The following is an 8,950-nucleotide window of genomic DNA, read 5'->3' on the forward strand; positions in this document are numbered from 1 at the left end:
GGTAGAAGGAGGAGCAGGCTCCATGCAGGGAGCCCGAAGCGGGACTTGATCCTGGGACTCCGGGATCATGCCCTGAACCGAAGATAGACGCTCAACCGCTGAGCCCAAGAGTCCCAAAAAATTGATTTTAAAAAAGGAAAGGGTTATTCATGATCTATTCTGATTTTTTTTGTGCATAGTTTATTTCTTGCTATACACATTCCCAGGGTAACTGTGGTATAAAGCCTGCTACTTCAACTTGAGACAACTTGCAAGGCCACCAGGGCTCCAAAGCTCTCTAGAGCATCACTTGGAAACATGGTTGAGACTGCAGATTGGTTTCTCCCTCTTCACTCTTGCTCTTTATTCTCCCAGGAGCACTCACTAATATACCGTGGATGTTAATCTCCATCACATAGTTCCCTTCCCAAAACACCCAACCTGGTGGCAACCAGTTATTGCCATGTGTGGTCTAAGAAAGCAAATACTAAGATAGGATTATACAGCTGAATGATTTGTTTCCATTTGGCACGAGAATTTGTTCTCTGATGATGGGTGGAACACAGACTCTGGCACAAGGTAGCAGTGGAACTGGTAGTATTTTCACTGGTTTGGTGTACCGATGGAAGGAAATACATTTGCTGCTGCCATGTGTCAGACACTTGAGAAACATGGGAAAAATAGTAATGGTAAGGAACAGAAGTAGGTGAACTCAAGTGACACTCTAGAAAAAAGGATTATAAAAGATAAAAGCTAGGAGTCATTTTTTCCCCAAAAGTTGAGCCCAAATCTAATCAAATTTGTAAATTGCCAAATTACAGGAAATATGGGGAAAGAGGAACAAGTAAATATAATCAGTTATATCCAGAATATGAGAAATTCTTCAGGACAAATGAATCAGTATCTTCAACAAATATAAAACATTATAAAAGGGTGTTTAGAAGAATGTTAACTAAAAACAAAGCATGGCTTTTGATTGGATCCTGATTCAAATAATAGTAAAAAGAATTTTTTTTTTAGGGGAACCTGTGTGGCTCTGTGGTTGAGCATCTGCCTTTGGTTCAGGGTGTGGTCCCGAGGTCCTGGGATTGAGTCCCACATCGCGCTCCCTACAGGGAGCCTGCTTCTTCTTCTGCCTATATCTCTGCCTCTCTGTGTGTCTCTCCTGAATAAATACATAAAATCTTTTTTAAGCAAAGACATTTTTTAGGTAGGTGAAGAAAATAGGATGGATTAGTAGATGATACGACATTATTCATTATTTACAATATTATTTGCAATCAAATATTACTAAGTAATGTTTTTTAAAAGTTATCTATCAGAGATTTGTACTGAAATATTTACAGGCAAAATGATACAATATCTGGTATTTGCTTTATAATAATATAGGGAAAAACCACATAGGTTGGAGAAAAAATAGATAAACTAGAAGAGATAAAATAAGAATGAGAAAATGTTGGTAAGTATTGAGCTGGGTAATGGATAGATAGGGATGTATTATGTTATTTCAATTTTAAAGTATGCTTAAAATTTTTCAAAATAAAAAGCTTAAAAAATCATTTATATCTTTAATGTCAGTTTATTTTTTTTCAAAGATTTTATTTTGTATTTATTCATGAGAGACACAGAGCGAGAGAGAGGCAGAGACACAGGCAGAGGGAGAAGCAAGCTCCATGCAGGGAGCCCAACGTGGGACTCGATCCTGGGTCTCCCGCCCCAGGCTGCAGGCAGCACTAAACCGCTGTGCCACCGGGGCTGCCCTTAATGTCAGTTTATATGTAATATCAAATCAATACATTCAATTAAGAACTCATACGGTAATAAAGTTTAATGTTGGTAATTTGTGAAATATTAATCATTTAATGATAAAGTATTTTTTAAAAATGAATTAATGTTTTTGAGAATTATAATAATCTTCATATTAAGTCTGTAACAAAAGATTTATGCATAATTATATATTCATAATTAGGAATTGTTAGTATAAATACGTATATAATTGATCATAAAATATCTACTTTACCACTTCTAATTAAAATGACAAATTCCCCCCAAAAAGACTAACTTCCTTTAATAATGCAATGATATTGTTTCATTTTTTAAAAATGTCTGATAGAAATTTAAAATAATGGTTTACCAAAAGCAAGTTGATTAATTTGACATTTGATTATAATAGTTTGGTGAAAAGTTACCCCCAAAATTTGTGTTTCAAATGTTTTTAATGTTAGTTCATTACAGAAAGTTTTGTGACACTTTTTGAATATATGTTATTGATACTTATTTTTTTTAATCTGAGTGATATATTGTTAATAGATTGTAAGGAATTTAACCTATCAGTTTGGCATATCTCAATTTTTCTCGACTTTTGGCATTTCAGAGAGTGTAATAATATAAAAATGATTATAGATACAATTTAAAAATTTACAAGAAGAATAAAATGTAAGAAAAATACTCAAAATTTTGCAAACCTACCCATTGGGCACTGTAGTTATCAATACCACCACATAATTTTTTAGTCATCATCATTTCTACTTAATTGTTTTGTTGGACTTTAGGCCAAAATGCTTCTGGCTAAATTGCTATCAACCCAATTGTTTTCTGCTGGTCATACAACCATCTCATTTTGAAGATTAGTGATTTTTAAATGGATATCTAGAAAATGCCATTGATTATGTGTTCTTCATGGGGATTATATACAAATCAAATGTGTTCTTCATGTGGATTATATAAAAATCAAATGTGTTCTTCATGTGGATTATATAAAAATCAAATGTGTTCTTCATGTGGATTATATAAAAATCAAATTATTTCTAATGAATAGAGAAACTGTTATTCCTCCTTGCAATGCCAAACTCTGGAAATGGGTTAATTGGTTTGTATATATGATGTAATATCTCTCTCTCCCCACTCCCCACTGACCAATCTCTGACACCCACCACTAGAATAACCAAGATTCATTTAGTCCCTGTTTCACTAAAGGAATGACTCATGAATATATTCCAAAGTCACGGATGCTAAAAGGTAAAACTATATTCAGCTCTTTACTGCAAGAATCGTGGAGTGATGCTGTCTCATTCACTCTATGTTGTGCACTGTTTAAGAAAATTTCTAATACTATGCTATAATGTATAACTCATCTTTATAAATATGTGTATATAATTTTCAGGTACAAATAATTTGTACTCTTATGTTTGTTTTGTCAATGAACACATTCTCTAGTCCTTAGGATACATGAAGATCAAAGCATTAGACAAGTCCTTGTTTCTCATCAAAGTTTCATTCTTTCATATTGACTGTAAACAATCCATGTTTGTAAAATACAGCTCTTATAATATCAGAGACAGTTTTGCTTTTCTTTCAGTTTAACACAAACATCCTAGGTTGCCTGAATTTAATTAACATGACAAGCTGCCTTACAAATCTGTTGTCCTCTTCATCCATATGTGAAAAATTATTTGGGGCAAAACACCACAACTATTTTTAAAAAAGCATTTATATATTTATATTCTATTTTTTTATATTCTATTTTTAATTTTGCTTAACACACATGCTAAGGGATGCTTTGGCAGGAAAATAATTAGTTTGAAAATGCATAACAGAGTATTATCTGTCTATATATAACAACTAAAATAGATCATGTTGTATAATTCTTAATATGATATCTACTTTGTTTTTAAAAATCTAGATAGTTCTGTATATAGACAATTTAAAAATATGAAAATGTATGTGCCATAAAGTTCCCAGTGATCATCTTTATTATTATTATTTTTTTGAGAGACAGAGATAGAGTACAGAGGGGAGGAGCAGAGGGAGAGGGAGAGAAAATCTCAAGAAGACTACCCACTGAGCTCAGAGCTTGAGGTGAGGCTCGATCTCAGGATCTTGAGATCATCATCCGAGTCAAAATTAAGAGTCCCATGCCTAATTGACTGGGCCACCCAGGCAGTCCCACAGTGATCATCTTTGAAGAGTAAGATTAGAGAAATATTCATTCTATTTTACATATTTTTGTCTTTTGATACTTTATAATAAGCATGTATTACTGTTAAATGAGATGCAGTATAAATATTCCTTTTAAAAGAAATTTAATGTGTATGTGTATATATATTTATGTGTATACATACATAGTTGAATATATATATTCTAATTTAAAGAGATAAAATATAAGTATTTCTTTCAGAAAAGGATACCTTTGATGGTTTTGTAAGTTTTGGCAATCTGTACTTCATCTTTTTCTATCAAAAAAATATTTTTAATTCTATACCAAGCCGTAAGTTTTTCAAAAATATGTTCCCTGACCATAAATAACTTCTGTAAAATTAACCTTCATCTTTTAGGAATTTGTATAAAATATCCTTTACCTTACCTTCATTCATGTGAGAGTATTTATTAAATTATTTTGTAAGGGCCATGAAATTGATTTGGGAAGCATGTAGAAAGTCAACGGAGACTGACCCACACCTATTGAGAATACATTTCACAAATTACAAAAATCATAGTTAAAAATAATCAGAGTTGAGGATGGAAAGAAAACTCAAGGAACATGATCCAAAAAGTGATGGACCATTCCTAAGAAGAGAAGTAAACCAAATCTGCTTTCCTTCCAGAGGGAATGGTGAGGAAAGAGGAAGAATCTACCATAGATTAGCATAAGAAGAAACTACCCAAACTCTTAATAACCTCTTTTTTTAAAGATCTTATTTATTTATTTGACAGACAGAGAGAGAGAGCGCACAAACAGAGGAAGCTGCAAGCAGAGGGAGAAGTAGATTCCTTACTAAGCAGAGAGCCTGATGGGGCACTCAATCCCAGGACCCTGGGATCATGACCTGAGCTGAAGGCAGACGCTTAACCTACTGAGCCACCCAGGCACCTTCTTAATCACCTCTTAATGACCATCTGAATATTGGCAGGACGAATTAGAATCTCTTGGAGCCCTGATCCAGGAGCAAGTCTGCTCTGCTCATCGCTTTCCCACAAACCGTTACCATATGTAAACTTAAATCTGAGGACAGAAGAGTTGAGAGACCCTCCTTGAGGCACAGAAGGCATTCCCTGAAAGAAGCAGCCTGCTGAAGACTGGGACAGGACCAGAAACATGCTTCCAAGACATTTCTGGCTCTCAGTGGATACAAGTAATTGCTTCAGAAGGCTGGTGATGAGGCTGGAAGGTGGAAAGAGATCCCCCAAAGGTCAGAGTGGAGAATGTGAATACATAACAAAAAAATACTGTGAGCAGCTTAAAAAGCTGGCAACCAGACTCCAAAACAAAAAAAAAAGAACTCCAAAGCTGCAGAAAATAACAGTTGTCCATATTTGTTCCTGAGTCAACATTCCATATATTTATAGACAGAAGCCCAAAAGGAGGATGAAGGACACAGGATCTTCTATTTATAAAAATTTAAAAAGTCATTTTTCTAAGTTCACGGAGGAGATGGGACCAGGAAGATCAAACCCAGGACCAGAGGAGTTCCTGTGTCTGCTAAGAACCCCACTTGAGCTGTGTAACCATTAGGGGGACCCCTCAGGTCACGCAGGCAGTAGGACACTCCTTCCTCTTTTAGCCAACTTCAGTTTGGTGATCAATTCAGCATGATCAGGCTCATTAGAACCAGTATTTATATAAAACAGGGAACTTTCACTGAAGTTAAAGTCATAATTGATCTCATCATTTTAAATATCAAATACAATTAAAGCTTAACACATCAATGATACCCGTCAATATATATCCAATCTTCTAACATCCATTGCTAACTAATTAGTTCACATAAACATCCATTTCTCAGATGATAAATTTCTCACAGGCTAAGATCACGTTTTAATATTTTTCTGCATCCCTCTAAAGACTTGAGACAGCCTAGATAAATATGATTTAATTAATGAGTAATTGGCTATTCTGTTTTGGTTTTGCCCAGGAAAAAGTTAATCCCTTCCATCCACCCAGAGGTAGCCCATCCATCAAACAGATCCATGAGTTTGATATCGGCTCTCTGGAAGTATTTAATTCATTGTGATTTTTTTTTCCTAAGAAGAAAGGAAGAGTATTTATTTTAAAAATAAAATAGAATTAGGAATATATGGAGCAGGAACAAGACAGGGAAATGGTGGAGCAGGAAGAAGAAAATGAGAAGGCGTCAGAGGAGTAGAAGGAGAAGGAAGAGAAGGAGGGAATGGAAAAGAAGAAGAAATGTAGAGACGGCAATTACAAAATTAGGAATTAAAAAAAAAGACTTTGGTTTCATCCTCTAAATTCTTAGGCATTTATTGAGTCTTTATATCAATAATTACCCCTAATTAAGAATTTTACTTTGTGTTCCTAAACAAAGTAAAAAAGAAAGAAAGAAAGAAAGAAAGAAAGAAGAAGAAAGATAGAAGAAAGAAGAAAGAAAGAAGAAGAAGAAGAAAGAAAGAAAGAAAGAAAGAAAGAAAGAAAGAAAGAAAAAATAATTTTTTAAAGTACTATTTCATTTTCAATCCAATAAAGGCCTTTCCATATACTGAGTAAATTCCAATAACATAAATATATACATAACATTCATCATACATTTGAGGTTTACATGAAATAATATCAATATACATAAGAAGAGTTAAGTACCCAATGTTTATATGGGAGATGAAAATGGGCCAGGTGGGGACAAACTTCCACAAGTAAGAAAACTCCATCTGGATTCACACACAAAGAGACATGACAACCATGATGACTATCTGCAGTACTTCTAGTCCTGCACTTAATAATGTAATTTTTTTAAGTATTACATAAACATAGATTAAATATTTCTTGATTGCCTTATCTGTTCTAGCAAGAAAAAATGTGTATATAAATACATAGTATATGGAAACAGGCAATAGATAAAAAGTATAAAAGTATATAATATGCTATATGTTGACAAATACTAAGGAGAAGCATAAGGCAGGGAAAGTAGATAGAAATTATGCACAGGGGAGGCTGTTATGTTTAATGATGTGACCAGAGAGAGCCTCACTAAATAGGATGGTTTATCTTGAGCTAAGATTTGAGCTAATATTTGATGAGGAAGGAAGCCATGTAAATATTTGAAGGAACAGCATTCTGTGTAGAAGGAACAATACAAGTGCAGTTCTGAAGGAGCAAGATGTCTAGTATGTTTGTGAAATAGCCAGGTGAGCAGGTCCCTGGAAGAGAGTGAGGGGAGAGTAATAGAAGAAAAAGTCATGGAGTTAAGCAGGCACAGGTGGATGGGGGCTTGCCAGTCCTTTGAATGACTTCCTTTACTCTTAGCGAAGTAAGAACATTGGGATTGTGGCCAGAAAAGTGAAGTTATCTGTTTATGGTGGAGTATTTTTGTGACTGGTGTGTTGCAGGATCCATACTGACACAGAGAGACTAGTTAGGAAGCTGTAATTCCAATTGGTGAGAGAGGATGGGTGGTGTGGTGGCTTAGACTAGGGACCTAGGGTGATAGCGGTGACCATAGCAAGAAAATTTTTGATCCTTACTTTTTTTTTTTAAGAATTTATTTATTTGAAAGAGGTGAAAAAGAGCAGAAGTGAGGGGGAGGGGCAGATGCAGACTCCCCACTGAGCAGGGAGGTGGATGCACACTTGGTCCCAGGACTCTGAGATTATGACCTGAGTAAAAGGCAGATGCTTAACTGACTAAGCCACCCATGTGACCCTAGCCCCCCCTCCCCCCCAAGAAATGTTTGGATTCTTGATTCTATCATCAAATTGTTTACTGTCTGATTAGGAGAAAGACTCTGATAAACTTGAAAACTTAAAATATGTTTTGTCAAACAAAGAGAAGACAAATCTTTTGTCTTCTTAAACTTCACCTTAGAATAACGTGAGAGCCTTTAGCATCTATTTCTTTAAAGTCATTAAGATTAAATCTCATTCACAGCCCTTGGTACTATGTTTGGAACAGAGAAGATGCTCAAAAATATATCTTGAATTGAAGTGAATCCAATCAAGAAATTATGGAGGAAAGAATGAATTCTAGTCTCATGCCTGCAGCCGGCAGAGCCTGAACACCAGAAAGACATCTTGCTCAATTTCCCAGCTAGACCTATTCCAAATGTGGTCCCTGGACCAGAGCATCAGCACAAATGAGAGCTTGTTGGCTATGCAAATCTCAGATACCATTTACAGACATTCTGGACCAGAATCTTGGGAGGTAACCCAAGAATCTGTGTTTTAACAACCTTGCATGTGATTCTTAGGAACACTTCAGTTGGAGAACTGCTCTCACTCACCCTCAAAATCAATTCAGTTGCTTAGTTACTACCCAGAATGGGATCCTAGACTTAGAACCAGAGTTTTTTATTAAGGTATTTTTAAATCCAAAAATCACTAAAAACATTTTTTTGTAAATATAATTATGCAGTTCATAATTACACATATATGTATGTGTGTATATAATCACCCCAGGCATTCTTTCAAACTGGAAATCACCTGATAGCTCTACCTGTGACCCTTGTTATATTCCAGGACCTTTTGAACCTTTCCAGATACCCTTTACTCTAAGAATGCCTCCAGGAAGCAAAAGACAGAAGCAGCCTAATTGGGAAGGCTTAGCTTTTTTATCTCTTTCAAAGCAAGCGATGGGATGCCTGGGTGGCTCAGCAGTTGAGCTTCTGTCTACGGCTCAGGGCGTGATCCTGGAGTCCCAGGATCAAGTCCCACATCGGGCTCCCTGCATGGAGCCTGCTTCTCCCTCTGCCTGTGTCTCTGCCTCTCTGTGTGTGTGCCTCTCATGAATAAATAAAATCTTCAAAAAAAAAAAAAAAGCGCAAGCTATTATACAAAGTGAAAAAGCATAAATAAGATTTGTTCATTTGCTTGCTTGATTTTTTAACCAGGAAAGATAATCATTTACAAAGGCTTTACTTTTCAGCTCTTTCTGCATCCCACACTGGTCAGAATAATGAAGAGGAGAGGGCACAGGCTTTGGGAGCTGACAGGTATTGGTTTGAAACCTGACTCCACTTATTCTTGT

The sequence above is a fragment of the Nyctereutes procyonoides genome, unplaced genomic scaffold, assembly GCF_905146905.1.
Source record: "Nyctereutes procyonoides isolate TBG_1078 unplaced genomic scaffold, NYPRO_anot_genome, whole genome shotgun sequence".
Classification (NCBI taxonomy): Eukaryota; Metazoa; Chordata; class Mammalia; order Carnivora; family Canidae; genus Nyctereutes; species Nyctereutes procyonoides.